This window comes from Oxyura jamaicensis, chromosome 4 (assembly GCF_011077185.1).
Source record: "Oxyura jamaicensis isolate SHBP4307 breed ruddy duck chromosome 4, BPBGC_Ojam_1.0, whole genome shotgun sequence".
Lineage (NCBI taxonomy): Eukaryota > Metazoa > Chordata > Aves > Anseriformes > Anatidae > Oxyura > Oxyura jamaicensis.
The window spans coordinates 66,392,082-66,416,535 of record NC_048896.1 but is presented as its reverse complement, the minus strand read 5'-3'; the positions used below and the strand labels follow the sequence as shown (position 1 = coordinate 66,416,535).

At 45.0% G+C, this 24,454-nt stretch overlaps 2 long non-coding RNA genes across 3 annotated transcripts in view; one reads left to right on the top strand and one right to left on the bottom strand.

Annotated features, from left to right (window-relative positions):
- Positions 1-11,914: 11,914 nt before the first annotated feature.
- On the bottom strand, positions 11,915-24,269 carry LOC118166980. Of its 2 annotated transcripts, none has more exons than XR_004750846.1 (3): positions 24,012-24,269; positions 14,936-15,089; positions 11,915-13,364 (listed from the first exon to the last, which is right to left on the bottom strand). It is a non-coding gene; the product is annotated as an uncharacterized LOC118166980 (long non-coding RNA). The 2 variants fall into 2 exon arrangements; XR_004750847.1 differs by lacking the exon at positions 24,012-24,269 and adding an exon at positions 15,580-15,709.
- Positions 15,858-24,454, top strand: part of LOC118166981 — a 59,690-nt gene continuing 51,093 nt past the window's right edge. The window contains exon 1 of the long non-coding RNA XR_004750849.1: positions 15,858-15,977. This is a non-coding gene — a long non-coding RNA (uncharacterized LOC118166981). The remainder of the gene's footprint in view (positions 15,978-24,454) is intronic.

Genomic DNA, 24,454 nt, shown 5'->3' with positions numbered 1-24,454 from the left:
TAATGACCATTACCATGACAGTGGTTTATCAGGTAACTATTTTTTCCCCTTTATGCAACACTGCAGATTCTCAAATATACAACATAGTTACAGTCATGAAGTGGAAGAGAAGTTATCTGATGTTGTTGCTTTTGAATGCTAGCATCACATGTTTGGGATAATTTCATTAAGTTATGTCAAGCCCAATTACTCATTGTCATTACACAGATGTCAGGTCTGTATCCTGCAGGGATTAAAGCAGATTCAATTCAGATGGCAGGAGCAGTCCACTGTGGAAACAGCACTTCTGGCGAAGAGACAGCAGGTCACTGCATCCTCCTGTAAGAACAACAAAATCATCTATACTCAGCTGCTGCTTGTGTACACTCATCTGCTTTATCTCAAGGCCAGAATGAAGTTAAACTTTACTTGTGATCCCAGTGTAGTCAGTGCTCAAAAGCTTGCAGCCTCTAATTTTTCCAGTGTCAGTGTAGTCTCTTTCCTCTTAGCTGATTTGAGACGTGTCATTCCACTGTAGGATCCTTTCTTTCTTTCTCTGTATCTGTGGATAAGTCAGATAAATGAGGTACAGTTCTGTCCACACGGAAGCTATGTCTGAAATAACTTCAATAAAAAAAGATAACATCTGTAAAAAAAAATCATAAATATTTTTAATTGTACTCCTGACATAAGGCCCAGTGAGTTTGTTAGTAGACTCATTATAGTTTCTCTGAATAGTTAAAAATTGTTTTTCTGTAGGATTAGAAACATAAATTCACTTGACGCTTTCTCTGAATTGCTGGATGTCTGTCTGAATTTCCAGTATAACCAGGGGTATTCCTCCATGGAAATAGCAGGAGACCAGAAAAGATGAAAACCAAGCCCAAATATGTAATAGTAGGAAAGCAAAAGAGGGGAAAACAGTAATAGTTCTGTGGGTTTCTCAGAGATAAGCTTTGTGCGGGGAAATTTAACAAAATTAGATGCTCGTAGAGCTGAGTCTTTACCTTGTACTTGCCACTGAATATCATCAGCTTAATTCCAAGCAGTGTGAAGTCTGTTACTCGGCACTACCTTGAAGGTAAATTTTTATGCCAAATTTGAAACAAAAGGCTGTTATTCATATTTCCTACTTTTCATCAAAAAAAAAAAAAGTGCAAATTAAACAGAACTTCCTGTTTCCAACCTTTTAGCAAGTGCATGTTTCAATTTGTGTTCCTCTATCTTTGCAGAAGAAAAAAAAAGATGCACTAGAAAAAGGATGGATCTGTGCCTTCATATGATGTCTGCAAGAATAAATATCAAGCATGTCTGGACATGACCTGATCTTAGTAAGAAGGGCTTTGATTCACAAGTGGGAACACTTTGTATTGGGACAGCTGTTGTTATTCCTGCCCGAGCTCTCTGCTCCAGCCCTCAGAGGATACCGCCTCCGCTGCAGGGGTGTCTCGGTTGGTCATGAAGCAGCTGAACTGCCACAGTTTATAACCAAACAAGTTAAAGGAAACCCACACTGGTTTCATGTACCTTACAATGTGACCAGATGCACGAGAACTTCATTAGTGTCAGATCTGCTCCTGAATATCCCCCTAAGACATGAGGTAGGCACAGCTATTCCAGTTATACCAGGTGAATAGCTAGCTGGCTTGTGCTGGGTGGCCCACCTAGGAGAAGCAGCATCAAGAACCATGCAGAAACTAACTGGTGTAGCTCATAACAGAAGATGAGATTGCATGAGAGTCAGCATTCTTGGACCCCTGCTCTGTTTCCACTGTTGAAGAGACACAGTTATGCTAGGCTTTTATTTACAAAGTGAGTTACCAGTCAAAGTTCTCTTGGGAAAAGGCAAAGCACTCGGACATGCAGGCTTTGAACCTTGCTGCCTGCCTTTTGCACTGTGCAGAGACAGAAATGTGAAACATCATGGTGGGGACATGTTTTGCAACAGGAATGTGGCACCAAATGCCACCAGGCCTTGCAGTCATCATGGCACCTACAAGTGTTGGGAACCAATCTGCTGGGAGTAACTTGCGCCGCTGCTCCATGCTCTTCCCAAGTTCCAATGCAATGCCTGAGTTGCACAGCCAGCTCCAGGAGAGAACTTCTCCATCTGGCTGTGCATTTCTGTGCAGTGATCAGCGATAGCATGGCTAATAGGCTGGCGTTTCAATGGCTGTAATTAGGCTTCAAAGTAACCATTATGATGAAAGGGGGAAATCTCACATTCCTCTCCATGCTATCATTTCAGGGTGTCTGGCAGCACCCCAAAAAGACAAAACTGCATCACTTTATACCACCAGAGCTACCTGTTTGCAAGGAACATCTCACTTTCGGTTTACAGACAAAGGCATTTTTTTCCAGTGAAAAAAAAAAAATCCATGCACTTTTGATTTAAGTATTCTGTTTTCTCCATGCCTGTGGGTTGTTATCTACCCAGCGTGTAAGCGTTTTGCAAATATTTGACTGGAAACGACAAGAGATAAGGGCAGGTGATAATGCTGCAGCAGGCATGCCCTACCAAGCTGCTTGGTAACTGCAAGGATATTTTTCAGCTCCTTGTGCCCTAGATTGAGGCTGTACAATACAGTCTTTACTAAGAAATTGGCTGCAGCCTGCCTCTTCTATTTACTCATTTCTCCACTGCAAATTTGTTTGAATATCTGAAATGCTGACAAGTTTTTATTGCATGAGTCCTTTTTTCCCTGCTCCGTGTTTCAGACAAAGTGGTCTGCTGAGCAGGAGGAATGATAAGGGTAATGTTCCTGCTGTTAAATGCTGGTGCTGGCTTAGTGCAGGCTTATTCTGAATAAAAGGCCTCTTTGTTTCAGAGCTGTCCACTTTGCAGGGAGAGCAGCTTGGGGGATCTCCTCTCAGGTTCAGTCCTCGGTGCTGTGCTGCTTGTTCCAACTCCATTTTTGAGGATATTAACAGTTTCCATCCACCTCCGAATTCCACTGCCATAAGACATCCTTCTTACTCATGAAGCAGAATACCTAGATCCACCTTCTTGCCTCCTGGCTAATTACTGTCATTATCTGGCTAGACAAACTTGTCATGAGATTAGAATCTCCTCACAAAACAGGGTCATCTCAGGAAGTTCTTGCTATCCGGTTTTGTGTAAATCAGTCACCTCTGCAGCTAAAAGGCAGCTCTGATTCTTGAGAATTCACACGCTCCCAGGAGAGGAGCAGAAAAGCATTTCCACATCGGAGCTGCTTCAAAAGGCACTGGGTGTTCCCACTGACATCAGTGGGGCAAAGACTACGCCCACTCTCCTGCACCTGCTCAAGGAGTTGTCCTTTAAAGATACTGAAAAGTCCTAACCACTTGCATCAATTTCATTGCCTGGATGTATCATTAATGTAATAAAGTCGTTATATTCTACTTACTGCAGCCTTCACCCCTGCGCTTTTGCAGTTTACCTCAGCATAACCGCGCAGCAAGTTTCAACATTCTCAGGTGTGAGGTAAGGGCAGAAGCCACAAACCCAGTTGGTCATTTTCTTTGTTTTTTAAAGGCTTTGGGTAATTCCAACATAAGACCCCAGACCTAAAAAAAATTCCTAACCCTATTTAAAACAGCAGCTTAGCTTTGCCCTTTCAAATCATTCTGTCAGAATAGCTCCACTGGAGCTACTCTTGTGACTGCAGTCAATTTAATTATATTTAAGTGTTTGATTCTTGACCACCTATAGGCACCGAGTGGCTTTTCATTAAACCTATGGGGCTTCTACATAGCCTCTCTCTGGAGTGGTTGTTTCAGTGTACTGAGAATGTAGGTCTCATGCTTAGGCAACTGAGGAATCAAGCACCTCTTACCTAATTCCCTTCCTAAGTAGGTGAGAAGAAGCAATCCTTCCTCCCATAAACCTTTGGTGACACTTCACTTTGCACACCAGCCCACATCCAGCCTGACATGCCAAAGAGCAGTATGTCACTAATGCACTAAATAACTGTATTGCATGTTAACAGGCCTCTGGCAGCGCGGAAATTTATATTGCCCCACGAATACTCCAAAACGGAAATGCATGTAGTTAAGGTGACTGTAACCATAGCTACAGCTAAACAGAACACTCCCTTCCTCAGCTATTGTAGTGACCGAAATTGGGGATGGTTCTGGCTGTCCTGTACATCTGAAGTGCCTCAGCCAATCTGTTTGGGCTCAGAGACCTGCCTTACCAAAATAATTGCCTTCCCAGCTGTCGCATTGCAGATCATCCAGAGTACAAATTCTGGAGGCAGAAAGTTTTCTACTTAGTTTACCTGGGAATGGGCAGCCACAGAGAAATTGGTTCACCTGGAGAAGCCTGGCAAAGCTCAACAAAGACAAAAGTGCCTGGGAACAACAGAACTGAGAGGGCACAGCAGTGGTGGCTGCGGGGTGAAGCAGCAAAGGAAAGATGGGTTGCAAGAGCTGGAAACCCTGCAGCAACCCTTGAGAGAAGAGGACAGCAGTGCTCAGTGGCTGGAGAATAATCAAGAGACTCAAATGTATTGGGAGCCAATTTTCCATTTTGTTAGTTGACTTCCACCTCCCCATCTATGATTCAAATTGTACCTCACAGACAAAAACAACTGCCTTCTCCTCCAGCTTTTCTGTGCCCTTCATCTCTGTGATGCCTATGTATTTTGCAGGCCTCTCGTTGAAAAAGCCTGACACTGGTCCTCGCTGTACAGACTAAACTGAGGCTGATAAAGGCTAAGCTAAAAAAAGAACATTCTTTCCTTTTGGTGGCTGAGCTTCCTGCATTTCTGCAGGACTACTCCAAGGCTGTGTGGATGAGCATTCAGCAAAGGGGGGTGCCTGCACCCGCTCGGTGAACAACCTTGAAAAACTTCAGTTCATTCCTTTGCTCAGCAGGGGCAGGAGAGTTGCCAGGTCCTCGGGGCAGCAACTGACTGCCCTAATCCTTTCTCTTCCTACAGTTGCCTGCTTCACTTACACATCATCGTCCAGATTGAGCAGATGTTGAAGCTGGGATGCTACAGACAATAGTCTTCTCCTCTGATTCATCCTTAGAGCAGGCCCTGTCCTGTGTAGGAAAGGAGGCAAAAATAAAATATTACTCGTGTGTGTAATGAGGCTGTTTCATAATGCATACACAGAAGACAGCCAAATTAGGGTTGTACAGACATGCAATTTCCAAAGGTACCCAAATAAATGAAGCATCTTACTTCCTCCATAATGGCCCTATTTGGACAGATTTGTGACCTAACCAGCTCTGGGGTGAATTCTCCCACTTGGCAGTCTGTACAGCTTGGGAGTGAGCACAGTGGATGAGGGTGGCTGTGCTGGGCTGCTGAGCCATTCCTCAAGTAGTCATCTTTGTATAGCGGTGCTGTGACTTGTCGCAGAGAGGAAGGATGGGGTCAAAGCTGAAGAAGGCCTGGACAATATCCAAAGGTCTGCCAGCGTAGCTGGCTTGGTCCTAGGAAAGGCATCTTCCAAAACACTGGTCCTTAAATCTAGTTTGGGTACATGGATCAGAGCACCTTTAGGAGTGGCAGGGTGGCCAGCCATTCCTTCACAACGGTAGGAGTCTGCTCCTCATTCCCTGAGTAAGGGACTTGCTTTACTTTCTAGTATAAAAGCAATCAACCTTGTCACCCAGCTAGCTGTGAGCAGGCCCTTGCACTTCCTCATGCACCTCTGAGAGGAGAACTTTTGTGCTTCTGTTCTTTACCCACAGGTTGTTCACAGGGTCAAGCACTGTGGTTTTGTAGTAGGCAAGCTGTCTTTATCTTTTCTGGGCTCCAAAGGTTCCTGAAGTCCATCCTTTCCCTTAGCACTTCCATCAAGCCAGCAGGCTTTTTGGAGCAAGCCCACCCCAGTCTGGCCAGTTTCATTTAGCAGATCTTGGCAGCAAGAGGCTGAGCTGAATTCAGGATTTGAGCCTGTTTCTTTTCTCCGTTCAGCAAGGCTTCCAACCACAGGCGTTGCCTCTCTTAGGTACGTGTTCTCTTTTTATGACCAGCTACTTATCACACAGCCTCAGTACAATTGACTGTACCTCACACTGCTTGTGTCAGTACTTAGGAGAGACTCCAGCCTCATCCACCAGCTCGACTGTTTCCAGCACATCAGCACAGACACATTCACCAGGCTTTTGGGGGGATCATCCTCTGCATTCTCCACTACTGCTGAGCCCACAGCACTGCTGCTGCAGCTGTACAGCACAGGCTGCTCCTGGCACTGGGCCTCAGCATCCCAAGCAGTTGTAAGGCTGCCTGCACCCTTTGTTGCTACAAAGTTAGATGTGCTCTGGCTTTGGACTGGGATGAGTTAGGTCGAAACAGGAGAGCTACTACAAGAGAACATGAAAAAATACAATTACCCTTACTGTTGTGTGATAACTAAGGTAGTTACAGACATAGGAAATGCGGGCTCTGCATTTCCACTGACATGCTTCTGCTTTGGTTTCGTCAACTCTGTAAGATCTGAGAGATGCTCAGGGTCATTCCCTAGGGCATGAGCTGTGCTGTTTTTCCTCAGACCTGGGCCACACACATCTGAATTCTTACCCTCAGCTCAAATTCTTTATATTAGTGAAGAGAAACTGTTAGATCAGAAGATACTGAGACAGGAGGCCTACTCTGGGGGTGCTGCCATTGTGAAAGGAGCAGGTTGTTCCTGTCGCTTTGTGAGCAAGATCTGTGCTGGCTCTGACAGCAGTCTAGCTTATGACAGCTCTGCTGGACCGTGGGGTCAGAAAGGTAAAACAGACCACTAAATCCTTATTGGCAAAGAGCAGCTCTGACAGAAAAGTCCAAGAGAGACAGAAAATGCTCCAATTTACAGCCTGTTGGTCTAGGCACCTGCCTGAGATAAAGTACTGCTTCAAGTCCCGTTCTGCTGGTTTCAGACTTCAAGTGATTCATTTCTCCCAGAGATATCTCTCAGAGTGATGGAGCTGCTGACCTCCCGGGTTGCAGTCCCCCTTCCTCCATGTCACCTGCTGCTCTTCTCTGTGGTGCAACGATGCGATCAGGGGAGACAGGCTGTCCAGTGCTGCCTTCTGGGGTGTGTTGCAACTCTCAGCACCTGTATGGTGTCAGAAGAGCCAGAGCAGGTATTTCTCTTCAGCTGGACGTGGAGGGAGAGGCACTCGGTGAGCTGAGAGAGATAATTGCTACAGTGTATTTTCACCCAGGGAATGATTAAACAAAGATCTGTAATCCTTGTTTAGGCATGAGAGGAAACAGAACCTTGAGCTTGAGTCTCCCATGCTTCTTTAGTTGCATCAAAATCCACTAGACTTCTGCTAGCGACATCTTTTTGCCCACGTTGTAGCTAAGGAGGGTAAAAGAGGTAGGATGCATTGGTCAGGCTGTTGGGCCAACAGGAATGCAGAGAAGGAAGCCAGCTACTACAGAGCAGCATCAGGCTCCTGTAAGCTGTGCAAGCCCTCCATTACTCGATCTTGTTACTCTGTACAGGATAAGAAGAAGGTTTGCTTGGTCACTGCTTCTCCTGACTCAGGCACAGCTCTGTATGAGTGGTCTTATAAGCTGGAAAATGGGACAAGGTTGGCTGAAATTTGCTCTTGCAGCCTTTCCAGACATACCTTAAGGGTCAGTTTCTCTCTGTTGCTTCTGGAAGTGCTCTACAATCCACAAGTTGAAGGGGTTTCACTATTGAAAACCAATTGAATACCAACTGCCTTACATTGAAAACTTCCCCAACCAGGATTTCACAAGTTGCACCGAATGACCTTGTGCAATTATTTGCTAAACATCTCTTTGTGCCTGAGTACTGCCCAGATGTCTCCTGAAGAGCAGGAGGGTAATCCTGGCCATTGATGTCAGGAAATAGGCTCAACCCCAAATCCTTTAGAAACCAAAACCGAAGTAACTTGTCACCTCAATGTGTAGGTTTTCCATTGAAAATGCACAATTATTTATGGCCTGTGAAATCAGACATCAAGCCACTGGTGTTGGATTCACAGTAGTCAGATTACCTGTGAAACTTCTTCAATATCCACTGTTACATTGGTTATGACTTAGAAATTAAGAGAACAAGAGATCAGTTTGTACTCTGGCATTGCTCAGTGTATGCTTGCTTGGGGAAAATTCTTTGTTGGCCTCCCATTGAGAAAAAAAAAAAAAAAAAAAAAAAAAAAAAAAAAAAAAAAGCTATCTTGTATCTGCAGACCTGAGCACTCACATTTTGTGAAGAAATTAATCATTTTAGTGTGCTTGATTGTTCATGAAATGCAAAGTAAAAGCATTCTCTACTCCCCTCCCACCACTCTGGCTAACCAGGCTCACCCTCAGTTCAGAGGCACCACAGGAACTTTGCGCCCCTCGGCCAGCTCTCCTTCGCCATTCCTAAGGCACAGCTGCCTTTTCCTGGGACCATCAGAGTTTCTGCTGGGAAGCAGCGCCCCAGCACAGCCAGCCTGGTACTGCATCCCCTGCCTTTCGTGCAGTGGCACACATTTAGTCCCCTGCCTCCCAAGGCAAAAAAACTCAACATTTTCTCTTCAGATGGTAGGAGCTTCTGGCCACAGCAGCCAAGTGACCGAGCTGCACCTAATGCTGCAGGGGTGCAGCTCTTGCCCTCCATTACCCTTACAGCCACAGCAGAAACCTCTTGCAAATGCTCGGTGCAAACTTGCCTTTCAGCATCGCAATGAAATTGCAGGTTATTTCAGCTCCCTGATGAGGCTTGTCCGCTGCATCAAGCTATTCAGACATAACTGGCAAGTGCATTATTAATGCACTGCAACTGGTCCTTCACAAATCACTTGCGGGGGGATTGTGGCTGAAAGCTTTCCCCTACCCCCGTCCTTCTTCCCGCTGTCCATTGCCTTGGACAAAACACTCAGGGGTATTAAAAGATCTTCTTGTTTTCTGGCATGCTGCTTCCTTCTCTTGCTATCTGTAGGATTTAGAGATTTCCCTGGGGCAACCGATCTCCCTATGCCCTTCTCTCACTGCCTTATCACTTACTAAAAAGAGCTCATCCCCAAAAACCCAGAGAAGAGTGATGGGGAGTGAGAGCAAGGAAGAGTTGATGCCACCAATGTGAAACTGCAGTATTTTTGAGTGTTTGTGTAATAGTTCCCAAACTATATACCACTCTCTGGGTGTGCTGGAAGTAGACCTAAATGAATCTGAGACAGACCAGCACCGATGGTTTTTGTGAGCACATCTTTTTGGGACAGTATATTTCCTTTACTTGCTGACAAAGCATTGTTCTGCCAAACCAGCTGGTACCTCGAAATCTACTTTCAGGAAAACAAATTATCACATCCTATCACCTCATTTCTGCCTCTTAATTATTGTGAAATATAATTGCAACTTATGGCTGAAAGGCAAAGAAAAGAAACCATCTCTTCAAGCCCAGCAGTAACACTGAAAACTCAACGTGTCATAGGAAATGGGATGTACACAGATTCAAGAGAAAGGGGAAGGCAGGAGAAGAATGAGGAAATTAAAAACAGTAACATAATTTCACACCATAATGTTCACTATTCTTTGACGAGCCCTCTTTGGATTTTTTTAGGCCACTTTTCAACCAGTTTATCTTTTTGACTTTGACTGCAAGCTGTGGCAATGAGTTCCACAGGTAAATAATGCACAAAAAAAAAATGAAAAAGAATGATGGCTGCAGTGAGCAAATAAGGGTGGCAGCCTTGAAGCAAATCATTGTGGGAAAAGTTCTTCTGGTTCAGAACTACAGTCTAATAAGTATGATTATTTTTGATTATTTTTTCCTACTTCTTGTTTTATATGAAAAAAAAAAAAAAAATCATTCCCTGACTGCATCCTCTATGTCACTCTGGAGTCTAGTGTGTTCTTCTTTAGTCGTCTGCTTTTTCAATTTCAGAGATCCAATCTGTTTGTTCTCTCCTGCTGCTAAAGCCATTTTATGTCCCTCTTAAACTGTGCCACTTTAGACTCTCGTAGTTCAAGAAGAAAAATGGGTAACAGGATGACTAAGTCTGCGAGTGGATCCACAGTGTTACTGCATTATAAAAGTACATGGCAGCACAACTGTCTTTCCTTAACATATTCTAGCATCCTCAGGACTTTTTCAACCCCTGCAGAGCACTGTATAGGAGGAAAAAGACTCCTGCTGCATCTGGGCTGCAGGATTTTTGGGAGGTCTTTGAGTTTTACTCCTACAATCTGACCAGACTGCAAAGAAAGAATAGACAGAGCTTTGGGCAGCTTGGAAAACAGCGATGTCTAGGGAGGGAGAGGATTCTGCTGCAGTAGACAACTGAGTGAGGTTCATGAAGAGGAGGAAAAAAAGCCTCTTTGGTTTGGGTTAAGGCAGTGCTGAACACAAGAGAACACAGCCTGAATATGAATCAAAAGCTTGAGTCTACCTTAGGCTCCTCCGGAGGCCCTAAGTAAAGCTGCCGTCCCAAATTGTCCTGTCTAGACTGCTGCTGCCAGAGCACAGCTTGAGTCACAGAGTGCTGCGGGACTTGGGAAAGCTTATCCCTGCTTGTTGGATCCACACCGTGGCTCGTACCTCACACGTGCATGTTGTCTCCTTCCCTGCAGCCTTAGGAACAAAGGGAAAACTATCTGTTGTGCCACCTGATGCAGCTCCCCCACAAGGGGAGATAGGTGCATACATTTTTTCCAGCAGTTAAAACATAAAGGCTGATATTTCTCTTGCTAGAGGATTAGATAAGCTTAAGAACCTTGTCACAGCCACCTTTATCCCCAGGCCTGAATTGTCTCTGAGATGCTTTTCACAGATCCCTCCAGTACACAAAGTGCCATTACTTTGCATCTGCTGAATCCCTCTTGGCCTTCCAACTCCTGGAAAGCTGAGAGGAAGAGGAGGGTCTCCCTTCCCGCTGAGATCTCTTTCTGCCTCTCCCCAAGTTACTATTAAACTTCCATTGTCAATAATTAAAGTCAATAATCAAAGCCAGTGGAGTTGCATGAAGGCAGTTTCTGATTAGTCCTCATTCCAGCGCGCAAAGGGGACAGAAACAGTCAGGAGTCTGAAATCCCAACTTACATTTGCATTTCTTTGCTTGTCAGTGAAGTGTATTTGACATGGAATTGCTGAGGCAAGCATGGCACTTTTGCCTGCTGCATAACTAAACCTTCATACTCAGAAGTCACAAGTAGAGCCCTCAAAAACCTGAAGGTTCGAATCAACTTGATGGCACGTGACATTTTAATCTACATATTTTGAATTACACTTATTTGCTAGTCATCTTTCAGAATGCAGGGGGCAAACATTTTAATATCTCATTGTAAGCCTGTGGACTGGAAAGGTAGTTCTTTATCCTTTCTTTCTTTAAAATGAAAGGTGGGAATCTCATATCATTGCAGGAGTTGGAGCTGTAAAAGGGAAAGATTATATTGAGATGAAGAGCCTGTCACCATAGCTGGAGATACTGTGGGTGGTTTTCTGGACAGTGCTGGACCAAGCCCATCATTAGCCTTCTGAGAAATCCACATTGTTAATTCCTCCTTCGTTTTGTTTCCTGAGACATCTATTTTCTGGTGGAAGCCTGTGTTTGCCACCCCTGAAACAGATGGCATGACAAACCTGAGGTCAAGGGGAGCAGCAATAGTCTCGAAGCTGGTGAGCAGCCATCCCATGATACAGTGCCTTAGTGTGTATCCACTAGATCTGGCTGTCTTGTCTGTCAGTTATGATGTATTTTTATGATGTATTTTTTATGATGTATTTTTTCCTGCAGACCTAGCATCCCTGTAAGCTGCAATACTTGGACTGCTTTAAACAAGCATCATTGCTGCCATTATGATATGACCCTTCAGCCAGTATCCAGGCACCTGTCCATCTGTCTAGGCGTCCTTATCTGGAATAAGGGAAACTGCAACTCCATCTCCATCCCATCTTCCTTTGGGAAGGATGGCTAAAACTTCCCTCATCATTCAGAAGGCTTTCCTCCCACTCCTAACCCCTCCGAGCCCCAAAATATGAAGAGCCTGGCTTTAGATGCCCCACTGGTTTATCTGGCACCAGTAACACATGCACAGCACTGGCACCTGGCCTGACAGGTGCTCTCTGTCAGTCTGTGGTCAGATCCTCTTACACTGCACAGACTGCTTTAGCCAAACCTGTGACAAATTCAGTTCCTCTCCGCTGCAGACAGATTTATTAAAACCTCGGGATGGAATTAATTCTGCTGTTATCAGCCCTGCTCAAACACTCTACGAATGGCCTGATGGAGAAACTCGGAGTGAAAAAAGAGCCTGTGAGTTAGTTTCTGTTCAAACAAGCCAACCGGCCGTCCTGCAGAGCAAAACCTTTTTTCCCTGTCCTCTCAGTCAAACCCAAGCTTCCTCGCTCAGCTCAAACCTTTTATTTGTACAGTGACCTCTCACCTGGGGCTTGCCAGCCAATTTGTAAACCCTTTAATAATGAAAATCCATTATCCTGCTTTACACATCAAAACTCACACAGGCTCCTCCCAAACCAGAACAGTTCATCTGCTGAGAGAACTCAGCAGATGAACTCTGGGTAAAAAGCACAATCATTTATACAAACAGTGCTATTCAAGGGCATCATTTCTCTTTCTCCTCAGCAGAAGGAGAAGGTTTCTTCCCCTGCAAACCTTACAGAAGCAGGGTTTATAATTAATCACAGCGTTATTAGGGTTATCCAGGCACAAGATCCATCTGCTGTAGCTGCACCACGTGCTAGTGATGCAGCTGGCAAAGCCTTGCTGTGTCCTGATGTCCCCAAGGCTGCTTCAGAGTTGGCTGGGAGATGAGGTTGGGTAAGGCTTTCCCTTGCTCCAGCACTGCACGTGGTTCTCTGCACTGCTCTGGGGCCTTTTACAGCTGCCCTAGTCTTTGTCCAGCTCTAAAGGTAATGCATGCTTTATGCACGCAGCATCTGACCTGAGAAGTCTCTAATTTGAGCTGAGGATTAGCGAGGTGTTTGTGGCAAATTCTTCATGGAGGAAACAACAATAATCCAGCCTGTCTTAGAGACTGATGCTTCCTCTGTCATTTTGGAGTGGGTGGTAGGAAATGGCAGTGCATCTGCATCCGTGGCAGTTCCTTGTGAGCCACAGATAATGTACGCGAGAGCCCCTTCCCATCTGGGGGCTGGGAGAAGGGGGTCTGCCCTGCTGCAGGCAGGGCGTGCTGTCAGTATGCCAAGGAGCAGGAAGGAAGGGTTGTCACCGCAATTACACTGGGGCTGCTCTGCATGGTCCTTCTTCGTTTTGTCATACCACTTCAGTTGACACCGCTCGTTGTGCTTGCCATAGCAAACCTGTCAGCATCTTCTAGATCTATGTAAATTCTGGTGGTGATGAATTCAGCTGCTTCCTCTTGAAAACCTTTATTGGGTGACTTTCACACTGCCCCCACAGAGTCCTGCTCCTTGAAGTCAATGGGAAGTCTGGGTGTGGTGAAAAGTCAAGATCAGACCTGTAAATCAGATGATAAAGAGAAGTGGATCGGTAGGAAACACTCTTGGGGATCAACATATTCCTCTCCCATAAATAAGAAGCACAGGGAATGGCTCAGGAATGGCTTTGCTCTGACACAGAGGAGACTGTATTTCAACAACATAATGGTCTAATAGAGCTTTCTAATAGGCTCAGGACATCAAAGCACGCTGATGCTAAATAAATTGTCTTAGCCATCTAATAAAATCCTTTTCTGGAGGAGGATATGCAAATTTGTGTGGTTGCTCCAAGGATTTTTTCAGACCTCTTGTATGGTATTAGTATGTCCTGTGGCAGAGCTCAGTCCCCAGCAAATTGACATGCTGTATACTGTGTCCAAAAATGTTTGATGTGGCTCTTCAGGTTTCAGATACTCAGCCCTAGGGAACATATTCTGATGTGTCCAAATCTCCCTGGTGCTCTGACAGCCTCCCCTATTCACTGGATCCTTCGGAAATACCCGTGGCAGGTCACTGTGGAAATTATGTGTCACTTCTGTCCCTCTGTTTGCTGTGCTTATTTAATTAATGTTATTCCTGCTTTCTTACTGACTTTCTTCATTGTTTCAGAAGCCAATGGTACTTTGCCTGTTGTGGGTCATAAGTCAGCAAAAGGTTGTCCATGACATCATTGCAAATGCAATGAAAATGCATAGAAACATGCCCTTGCATGCAGAGAACCCAACCAGTAGACAGAAATAGGAAAGGAATGTTCCATTTTCACCGACAGCACTCACGTTTGTCATGCAGTTTGCTCGTGTGAGCCGTGCTGGCACAAGCTGATTCTTGGGCTTTGTCCCCAGGAGGTGAGGTGGGCTTCCATTAAAAGGCAAGCTGAGAAATGTGTTTCCTGTGCTCCTCCCTGTTACCATGGCCCTGCTTCTGCCACCACCTCACCTTGGGACTTTCTGTATTGCTTATGGGGTAGTGGAGCCGGGTGCCCTTTTATGAGCTGTTTCATCATGTTGCTGGAATCATGAACAACAGCGGGGCTAATAAAAGAACCTTTGAATGTTCTGCAGATGGAAGATGTCATACTGGGAAAATCAATCCACAGATCTACTCTTTGATGGAATCTAGCTGCAGGCAGATGCTTTCATGTACAGCAGCATCTTCCCAGACAGATTATTTCCTTGCTCACATTGTATACAGTAGTGCAAGTTCTGGGATAAGCAGCTTTGCACTGCAGCATTTTAAAAACACAGCTACGAGGTTCCATTCTCATCCAGGCTGTTTCCCTGTGGTGTTGTTTTGGGAGGGACGAGGGAGAAAACAGATTGGCAGTGACCATCTGACTCAGTAAATCTGGTCCCAGGGTTAACAAGCAGTGATTCAACAGCAGATTTCAGGAGCAACCCATTCACTGGTGTGAGCCGAATTCACCTCTCCACCCAGCCCCCAGTGCAATACACACCGATGTAAATGAGATTGAGCAAATATCTAGCATGTCCAGCTGCTCAGAAGAAAGTCACGAAGTTGTTCTGTCAGCATTTCCATTTAGTTTCCTCAACATTTTTTTATTTTTTATTTATAAAAAAAAAAAAAAAACTACAGCCACTTCCATTGCTAGGAGTGAAACGATAAAGATCAGATGGGAGCTCTGTTCAGACAGCTGTGCAGAAGTGGTCTGGAGTTCTCATCAGAAGATGAGACACATTGAGACATGTTGTGATACTTTCTTCTGTTACTCATTATCACATTTGCACCTAGAAACAGCACGAAACTCCCAACAGGCCAAGTGTTACATACGCCAACCTCCAAGTAACCTCCATAAACAGCAAGAAGGACATCCCTTTATATGTGCAGATGTCATATCACATGCTGAGACAATAATAAGCCCAACCTGCCAACTCATTTTATTTTTATGAGCCTACATTTTGGGCAAGAGTTTCTTCTCAGTGAGATTTTGTCTGGTATCTATTTCCAACTACTAAATTTGAGGAGTTCCCACCTCATCTAACCTAGCCTGGCCCAGCTACATTCTTCTAGGTTTATTTATTTTTTTTCTCTCAGCACCGATAGTTGAACATTAATATCCTTCCACGAGAGAACTTCTAGACAATGTCTGCCCAGGGGAAGCACAAGAAATTATGGCATACTATGAGGGTTTATGAGCTTTTTTGGTGAGGGCTGCATCTTGCAGCAGAGATTGTCTCCTAGAGCACTTACTTTCCCACCCCATTTGTAGCCCCTTACTTTCTGTCCCTAGTTGTCCTAAACACAGCCAGTGGTGACAAGAAAACATATGTATTTGCATGCAAAAGCAACATCAGAAGAATGCCTATGTGCTCTGTCTTTGGTATGAAAAGCAAGTGGGTTTTGTCCATTAAAAACAAACAAACAAACAAACAAACTTGTTTCTTTTCTTAGCTTTTCTTTCTCTTTTCATGTCTCCTGAAGTTTTTCTCCCTGTTTTTCTGCCCTCAGCCCTGCCTCTTCTTTTCTGGAGGCTGGTTTCCACCAGGAGGTGCAACTCGGCATTACCCACTGACTGAGCATCTGGCTCTACTCCACATCCTGCGTGAGAGAGACCATTAAAGAACAGAGAGGGTGAAATTCCACCCAAGTCATTTTCTTTCTTCCCAAATCCCCACGTAAGTATTGCTAAAATTTAAACCAGGTATTACTATTTGGTGACTGCAGCCAAAGGGTACAACACTATATATAGAATAGTCTCTCTGTCTTTCCTTTCCTGCGCAGAACTTCAGTGACTTTCTTGTAGCAATTTGCTCTCTTTATTGTTCTGCTGTTTGTTCTTCCAAAGTGCAGAAAGGTTGTTTCACTTCAGAACTCAGTGTTAATGGCAGACAAGAGGAAGTGGGTGTGAAACAGTTTATATACGCACAGTGAAAACCTGGTGCCCTTTCTATTTATAGCTCTACTTGAACTTTCATTCATTCAGTTGCTATTTTGGTACAACAAACATCTCTTGGGGAAAGTACATTAGCAGTGTGCCAGTGAGCAAAAGCAAAAACACATCGTTCATGCAGACAAATACTTAATGGCCCTAGAAACCACTGCCATTCCCAGAAAGCATATATAACCAAAGTGATACCAAGGTGAAGCTTACCCTGTACATTCATTCAGGTAATAAGCAGAGTAAAGTTTTGAGGTAAACCCAAACCTTCTTACCAATTTCATATCTTTTCATGAAATTTTAAATTAAGGGAAATGTTAGTATTTTTATTCTCAGTGGAGTAGATTTTTCTGGTAAAACAAATACCCTTGGTCACTTCTGCCTTTTGGGTAGAGAGTTGGCTAACCAGCATTAAAAGCTTCAGATGGGATTTTTAATCTTGGTCTAGGGGGTTTCTTTAGATGTTCAGCATCTCACACCTGCCTGTTACAGTGCAGCCAGGGTCAGCATGGAGTTCAGATTGCAGGGCAAGTCCACGGTGATAAGGCAGGTCTGACATCAGGCTGAGAAGGCAGCCTGATGGTTGGCGTCATTGCCCAGACCAGCAAAGATTATTGCTTAACTTGTAATGTATCTAAATTGAGATACTGTAAGTTTAATTCCCATGGGTAACACAAAGCAGAAAAGTGTGGGTTTCCAGTGGCCCATAACATCTTCCCAACAGAAAGACCCGACCAACTTCATGCCTACCAGGTCTGTCACACTGCTTCTTGGGCCAGGAGTACACACAAGCATGAGCTGACTATCTCCAGCTGCGCCTGACTGCTCAGCCCAAATGACCAAGCACCCTTCTGTTGCTGTGTGAAATAGGAGTAGTGTCTTGAAATAAACCTCTCAACCACTGTTACCCAGACCTATGCTCTAGTAGCCTCCTTGACACTTCTAAAAGTAATGGATTGTCCCAGTACCATGGCTGGTGATGGTGGGACAGTGAAAGAGGGAAATGGTAGGAAGTGGGTGACTCTGTAGATAAGCTCTCAGCTGTAGGTAGCGTCAACTGCATTTCCATCTCATGTGTTGCAGGAGGCTTGAGAGAAATTCTGGTAACTCTTTACCAGCAGGTATGACATGATCTTGGGAAGAACTGCTGATAAAAGGGTTCGGTCTGTGTGAGATATGCTAGACAGGAGTCACTCTGAGTAAGCTCTAGCTGTAGCTATACTGGATGTGCAGGTGTGGCTGTAAAAGGGAAAGTCAGAGTTTTGCAGCAGATAGGCTGGTATGAATATTTGCATCCCAATATCCTGTGTACTGCATCATTAATAAGTGGAAATTAGTCTCTGTGCACATACGATTTTCTCTGGTTAGAGCTTTAATATTTTTCAGAGGCTAAAGTCTGTTTAAATGCTAGACATTTCTTCAGAGAGAGAATATGGATGGTTTTGGGTGAAGGCCAAATCCCACCTTAGCACTACTGCTGGGTGTAGTGTCTAACGATGGTGCCTAATGATGGTGCTGTCCCTGAAGTAAATGGAGAGTTTACTTGTTGGATCCACTACACGTAAGGGTCTCCCTAATTGGTTATGTTGGGAATCCCTGGCTGTACTACAGCCAAACTTGCACTTAACACCTTCCTCCATGTTTTTGGCATTTAGCTATTATAGTCATAATGTCTTAGATAATTCCTTTGTTCTCTCATTATCTATTGATAGGTGATATTTTTGAGGAACCCAGAGCTTTTTGCACCCACCAACACACACCTTCTTACATACAAAATGCCCTTCCATTGAACACCGTTGTGTACTTCACTGAGATGCGGTTGCTCAACAGGCAAGACTTTCTCTAGAGGAACAGTCTGGGCCATTGCCTTCATCTGAAGAAAATTTGTGGCAGAAAAATCTGGACATGGTCTGGTGTGGCTCATAATTCAAGGCCTTAGCAAAGCACGTGTAAGCAGCCAGGATGAAGGTTAGGCTGCCTGTACTCTTATGAACTTTGAATGCCTGGCTTTGCAACCTCAATAACATTGCAAAGCAAGCTGGGAGAGGGAACTGTACATGTGCCATGTCACCAGGGTTTGAGGCAAGCATTTCCAGAGAACCGTTCGCTAGACTGTACCAGGCAGTCTGAACCCTGCTTACTTTATTGAGACACTGAGAGTCTTGGCATTAGTCACTTAGTGCATGACAAGGTACAGATGCATTTGGAATGAGGACATTAGACAGCCAGGTCCAGGTACTCAAAGTTCTTTTTCTTCCAACAAGAATTAAGGGTCTTACTATCTCTGAGGGTCTGACCCGTCTCTCGTAATTTGGAGAGACCCAGCAATGTTCTAATATAACCTCATGGTGCAAGTCACAGGAGCTTCCCATATTTTTTTGTGTGTCTCTAAGTTACAGCAGAGCTATTAGAAAGGCTAAAATAAATAAAAAGGGAAAGGTCAATAAAAGATGGCTTTCTTAATTCATTGCCTTTATTGTCTCTTCCTTGGAGCACAGAGAAGTCACTAGAAAATCATGTTCCAGGAATGAAAGGTTTGATTCATTGCTAATAAAGGGTAAAAAACCAGGAGTTGCAGGCCAGCTTACAGGTTGAGGGAGTCCTTAATGCTTCTGGGATATGTTCTAGCATCTGTTGCAAGCATCTTTCTTTCCTGTGGGAGAGGCCTTTCTTGCTCTGTTTTCTCTCTCATTTAATCCTCCCTACTCATACCTCTATTCACAGGCCTTGGTTGCATTAATTACTTTAATCAGTGTTGTAGCTGGGTTAGGAACCTAATTGTAACACAAGACACACTGACTGCTACCAAAGGTCTCCCTTTAGCTCAGGAAAAAAACATTTACTTGAAATGTGAACACCACTTCTGTTTAAACATGATGTTTTTTCAACTCAAGTTTTTTTAGGATGTGTGCTGGGCCTGTTGTATTAGCACTGGACTGCTTGTTTTGGTCTTATTCCCAAAACTTAACAGGGTTCCTCTGGAGTGAGGGTTTGGGTGTCCCTTCACCCAGCACCTATCCCCAACTTCTACCCACCAGGTATTTCATTGCATCTTGCATTTTCAAAATGATATCTTCACCTAAGCTTTCATGAGGAGGAATGAACATGGAGCAATTCCTCTTGTCTCCCTTCCCCTCCTAACCCGTAACTTCTGGCTACAACTGCCAACATCTACTAGGCAATGAATTCATTGTCTAGATTCTTTTCTTCTGGTTATGGACACAGCAGAAGAATTCTTGACCTGTTCCTGGCAGATACTAATGAAACACAAAATTATGTTTGATTCAAGCTTTGTGGTGCTTTATAGAAGGAGGTTAAATGTACTCTGTGATTTTACGGCTGAGAGGAGCCACTTTCTATGTAATGTAGGGATGGTCACCCAGTTGTTATATAGGAGAATAACAGCGTGGAGCCATTTGTCTCAGTTCTCAGAAAACTGAGAACCTGTTACTTCGACATATGACAAGGTAACACGCTTAGTGGATGAGGGAAAGGCTGTGGACGTGGTCTACCTTGAATTCAGTAAGGCTTTTGACACCGTTCCCCACAGCATTCTCCTCAGGAAACTGGTTGCTCATGGCTTGGACTGGCATACGCTTCGTTGGGTTAAGAGCTGGCTGGATGGTCGGGCCCAGAGAGTTGTGGTGAATGGAGTCAAATCCAGTTGGAGGCTGGTCACTAGTGGAGTCCCCCAGGGCTTGGTACTGGGGCCAGTCCTCTTTAACATCTTCATCAATGATCTGGACGAGGGGATCGAGTGCACCCTCAGCAAGTTTGCAGACAACACCAAGTTAGGTGCATGTGTCGATCTGCTCGAGGGTAGGAAGGCTCCGCAGGAAGATCTGGATAGGCTGGACCGATGGGCCAAGGCCAACTGTATGAAGTTCAACAAGGCCAAGTGCCGGGTCCTGCACCTGGGGCCCAACAACCCCAAGCAGCGCTACAGGCTGGGAGATGTGTGGTTAGAAAGCTGCCTGGCAGAGAAGAGCCTGGGATTCTTGGTTGACAGTCGGCTGAATATGAGCCAGCAGTGTGCTCAGGTGGCCAAGAAGGCCAGCAGCATCCTGGCTTGTATAAGAAACAGCATGGCCAGCAGGTCCAGGGAAGTGATTGTCCCCCTGTACTCGGCTCTGGTGAGGCCGCACCTCAAGTACTGTGTTCAGTTTTGGGCCCCTCACTACAAGAAGGACATGGAGGTGCTTGAGCGAGTCCAGAGAAGGGCAATGAAGCTGGTGAAGGGTCTGGAGAACAAGTCTTATGAGGAGCAGCTGAGGGAGCTGGGACTGTTTAGCCTGGAGAAGAGGAGGCTCAGGGGCGACCTTATCGCACTCTACAGGTACCTTAAAGGAGGTTGTAGTGAGGTGGCGGTTGGTCTATTCTCCCACGTGCCTGGTGACAGGACGAGGGGGAATGGGCTAAAAATGCACCCTGGGAGGTGGATATTAGGAAGAACTTCTTTACTGAAAGGGTTGTTAGTCACTGGAATAGGCTGCCCAGGGAAGTGGTTGAGTCACCATCCCTGGAGATCTTTAAAAGACATTTAGATGTAGAGCTTAGGGATATGGTTTAATGGAGGACTTGTTAGTATTAGGTCAGAGGTTGGACTCGGTGATCTTGGAGGTCTCTTCCAACCTAGACGATTCTGTGATTCTTTGTGATTCCGTGACCTCCTCTAATTGCACGTGAGTTTATCTGAAGAGGCAGCAGGTCTTCCGCTGGATTGAATAATAAAAGGCAGAACTGCAGTGATCCTTTTCTGCAGGCAGAAGTGAGCAACTTTGCAAGCATTTTGTTCAACAAGCGTTGCACTTTCTCTTCATTCTAGGGTTAAGGTCTGAGGGCAGAAGCAAACATTTAGAAGAGTATTATCCTGTGACTATAAACGAAGATGTGTGTATCGATACTGACATCTCCTATGGCTTGAGCAATCCTGGACGTGGGGCGAGGTCATTCACACTTTCATGTGCTAGCCAGCAAGTTGAATTCTCACACCCTTATCTATTATACTGGCTAAGGCGTCGCTCTGTTTTCTCTTCTATCTGCATAACCACGTGTTGAGCAACTGGAATGTCATTCCAGAAATTCTGACTGGCTTGGGTGTGTGCTCCTCGCAGGAATTACTTCTGGGAATCACTCAGAAGGGCCAAACAATATGGTTTCCAAAAATTATGCTACTGTACAGCATGCATTTAAATGAATTGCATAATTTGGCCAAACATAATCCCTCTGTTGTAGAGTAGCAGACACCTCTGCCTGCTATTTCAAAAGGTGATCCAGCTCCTAGGAGCTGTGTGCTATTTACATATTTACAATGTTTATTTATAGTGTGTATATATGCCAGAAGGGAATTAGGGTTTATTTAATATATTCCGTTGTTTCAAAGTCATAGCAGCACTCGTCAGACTCCCACAGCTCCATGTCTTTAATTCAGCCCCATCACTCAGCTACATTCAGGACACATTTCCTGATGGAAGTGGAACCACAGCAGGCAGGGATGTTGACAACAGGAGCAGCCTTCAACATAGTTAAGTGCTGCTTTCTGTGGCTGGGGACAAAGCCCTGGCACCTAGAGCAAAAGATTGCCTCACTGTGAACAAGTGGACATGGCATGCAGGAAATATTGGTGAGCCAGGGACCTGTCTTCCTGCTGAACCCAGATCTCTCTGGGTATACATGTAGGGGAATCCCCCACCAAGGGATGGTGCAGGGCAGTCGCCAGCCAAAGGCAGAGGGATTGTACTCCAGCAGGCAGAGTGAGCCTCACATCCTTCCCAGGCACCACAGCGGTGGCAGGAGCCCCCAGAACTGGCAAAAGCAGCCAGAAGCTTAGGAATAGATTTAAACAACTGTTGCCTGTGTTGCTGCTACAAAACACAGACCATTTGCATCAGTGTCTGAAGGCTGCATCTCACTTGCTCATCATTTATGCTGTTTACAAGCTGGCTGGCACTTTGGCTTTCACCTGAAGCAAGTCAGCTCACTCTCCAGGGAGGAAAACTCAACTTGTCCAAGTGAGAACAGGCCACACACAAGCTCCATCCTTACTGACAGTGTGGCAGTTGGAACAGCAAAGCCCACTACAAGAAGTCACTGAAAGACATGCAGATGTAGCTCAGAAAAAAGTAATGAAGGATTTTTCCCTTTTTTTTCTCTTGATGGCTTCCTTTTTCATGCCTTTTTTTTTTTTTTTTTTTTTTCTGGTACTTTAAAGAAAGCCAGGGAAATCTGACAAAGCAGCCAAGTTGAGTGGCACTCAAAGGAAAACAAAGCTGAAAGCACTTTGTTGTGCCTGTCACTAAATTGCAAGGGTCCCTTTGCACACTGGCAGCTCAAGGGCCAGGGCAGAGAAGCATCTCCTGAGGGCAACACTCCACCCACTTCCACTGGTAGGGAGCAGACAGCAGAGAGCTCTTTTCTGTTCATGGCAACACAGAAACTAAGGGCTCAGTCTAGCTTGTATATACAGAGCTTCATCGCATGCTACCTGATGGCCCTAGCAGTCAGTTGGCATTATGGTTTTAATATGGTCCAAAGCTGGGTTACCTAAAGACAATCAAGAACTTTTAAAGGAGCTACAACAAAACAGATGAGAAATGGACTCTTGAAGGATTCTGTGATTCTTTTGAACTGAATTCCCTCCCTCCAGTGGGCACTTGGCCTTCCAGAGATGATCTGAGCTCTTGCATGGGGAGAACAGTGACAGGGCAAGCTCATACTTCTTCCACACCGTGGCCATTCGTGCAGCGGTTCAGTGGGGGATTATGCTAGAGGCACAGCTTTGCAACCCCTTGAAACCTGACCCCCTTCAGAGCATTTGCAATCAGAGATAAATTTGGCTGTAACAATAAGGAATGCTGCTCATTTACAAACTGTGGCTGGCAGTCATACCTTATGCAGTTGGGATATATTCTTAGCTTGCTGTTCAACCACATTTAGCTGTGCGTTATGCAACTGCTATTAGCATTAATGAGTCGCAAGGCTACTCTGCTGATACTGTTCCTAGAAACAGTCTGCCTGGGAAAGTACTCTTTTGGGCTAGTTAGGGGAGTTGCAGGGAGTGGAGGGGACCAGCATACTTTTGTGCTTGATGAGGTGCCTTGATCCCGACCTAGTCATGGGTCTGTTCTTCCTCTGTGAATTTCAAAAATCAGAAAAAAAAATATCTCTGTATGCTGATGCTGCCTCTGTCCAGGGTCAAATTTGGATTCTGGTTAGGAATTATGTCTCCCAGAGATTGATGAGTTTGATATCCAACCTGAGGTGAATCTATGGGGGCAATTTAAAAGCAACTGTTTAAAACCTACAAGCTAAGGAGCAAAATAAAACTTCACCCCCAGACCACGAGGATAACCTGCTGTGGAAATCTCTTTAATCTTTATTTTGGGTAAGATGAAAGTAGCTTTTAAATGTTAACATTTTTAGTACTGGTGTGCAGAAATTACACTTTGTGCCTCAAAAGAAAGATCTGCAAGGGCCCCGAGTGTATCTTACACATCTTGAATAGAACACTGATGTCAAGAAACTAGCATTGATTTCTAATGACTGAATTTCCTATTTGTTTTTTGGGGGTAGCAAAGTAAAACCCATTTTTCTGAAAACTGTTCTGGCAGAACTGAAACAGGTCCCGGATTTGTATGTTCTCTCCAAAGGTTGTGCTTGCTCTCAGCGAGGACTATTTGCATGTCCAGACTAGGCAGTGGTGCAGCCGTGTACTTAGCTGCACAAACCGGTACTGATTTTGCTTGTGCAAAATGCAAACACCCTCAATTACCTGTAGAAAATCCTCGCCAAGGCTTGAGATTTCTGATCTGCTTGGATGTGGCACTTCCTATCATGTGCCCTGGCAGCTGTGCAGGTCTTCATTTGGAGCAAAGCCAGAAGGAAGACAAGGCAAAGATGGTAGTTCTACTTAAAAGGCAAATGGATCAAAGGCAGGCGATTAACATCAGCGCCTCTCATCAGGACAGAGTGTCTGAGTTTAGCCTTCCCTTGTATCGCACCCGAAAGCCTGGTCACTCCTTTGTTTGCCTGAAAGCGTCTTGGGTACGGGGCAGCCTGTGCATGGGTCACACATCAAATAAGCACAGGCAGGAGCCCAGACCAAACACGTGGCTGGGACCGGCGAGATGCGACGGGAGATACCTGCAGTGCTCTCAGCCAAACACGAGACCTGAAAGACTGGTGGGAGGCAAGCAGGTAACCAGAGAATAAAAT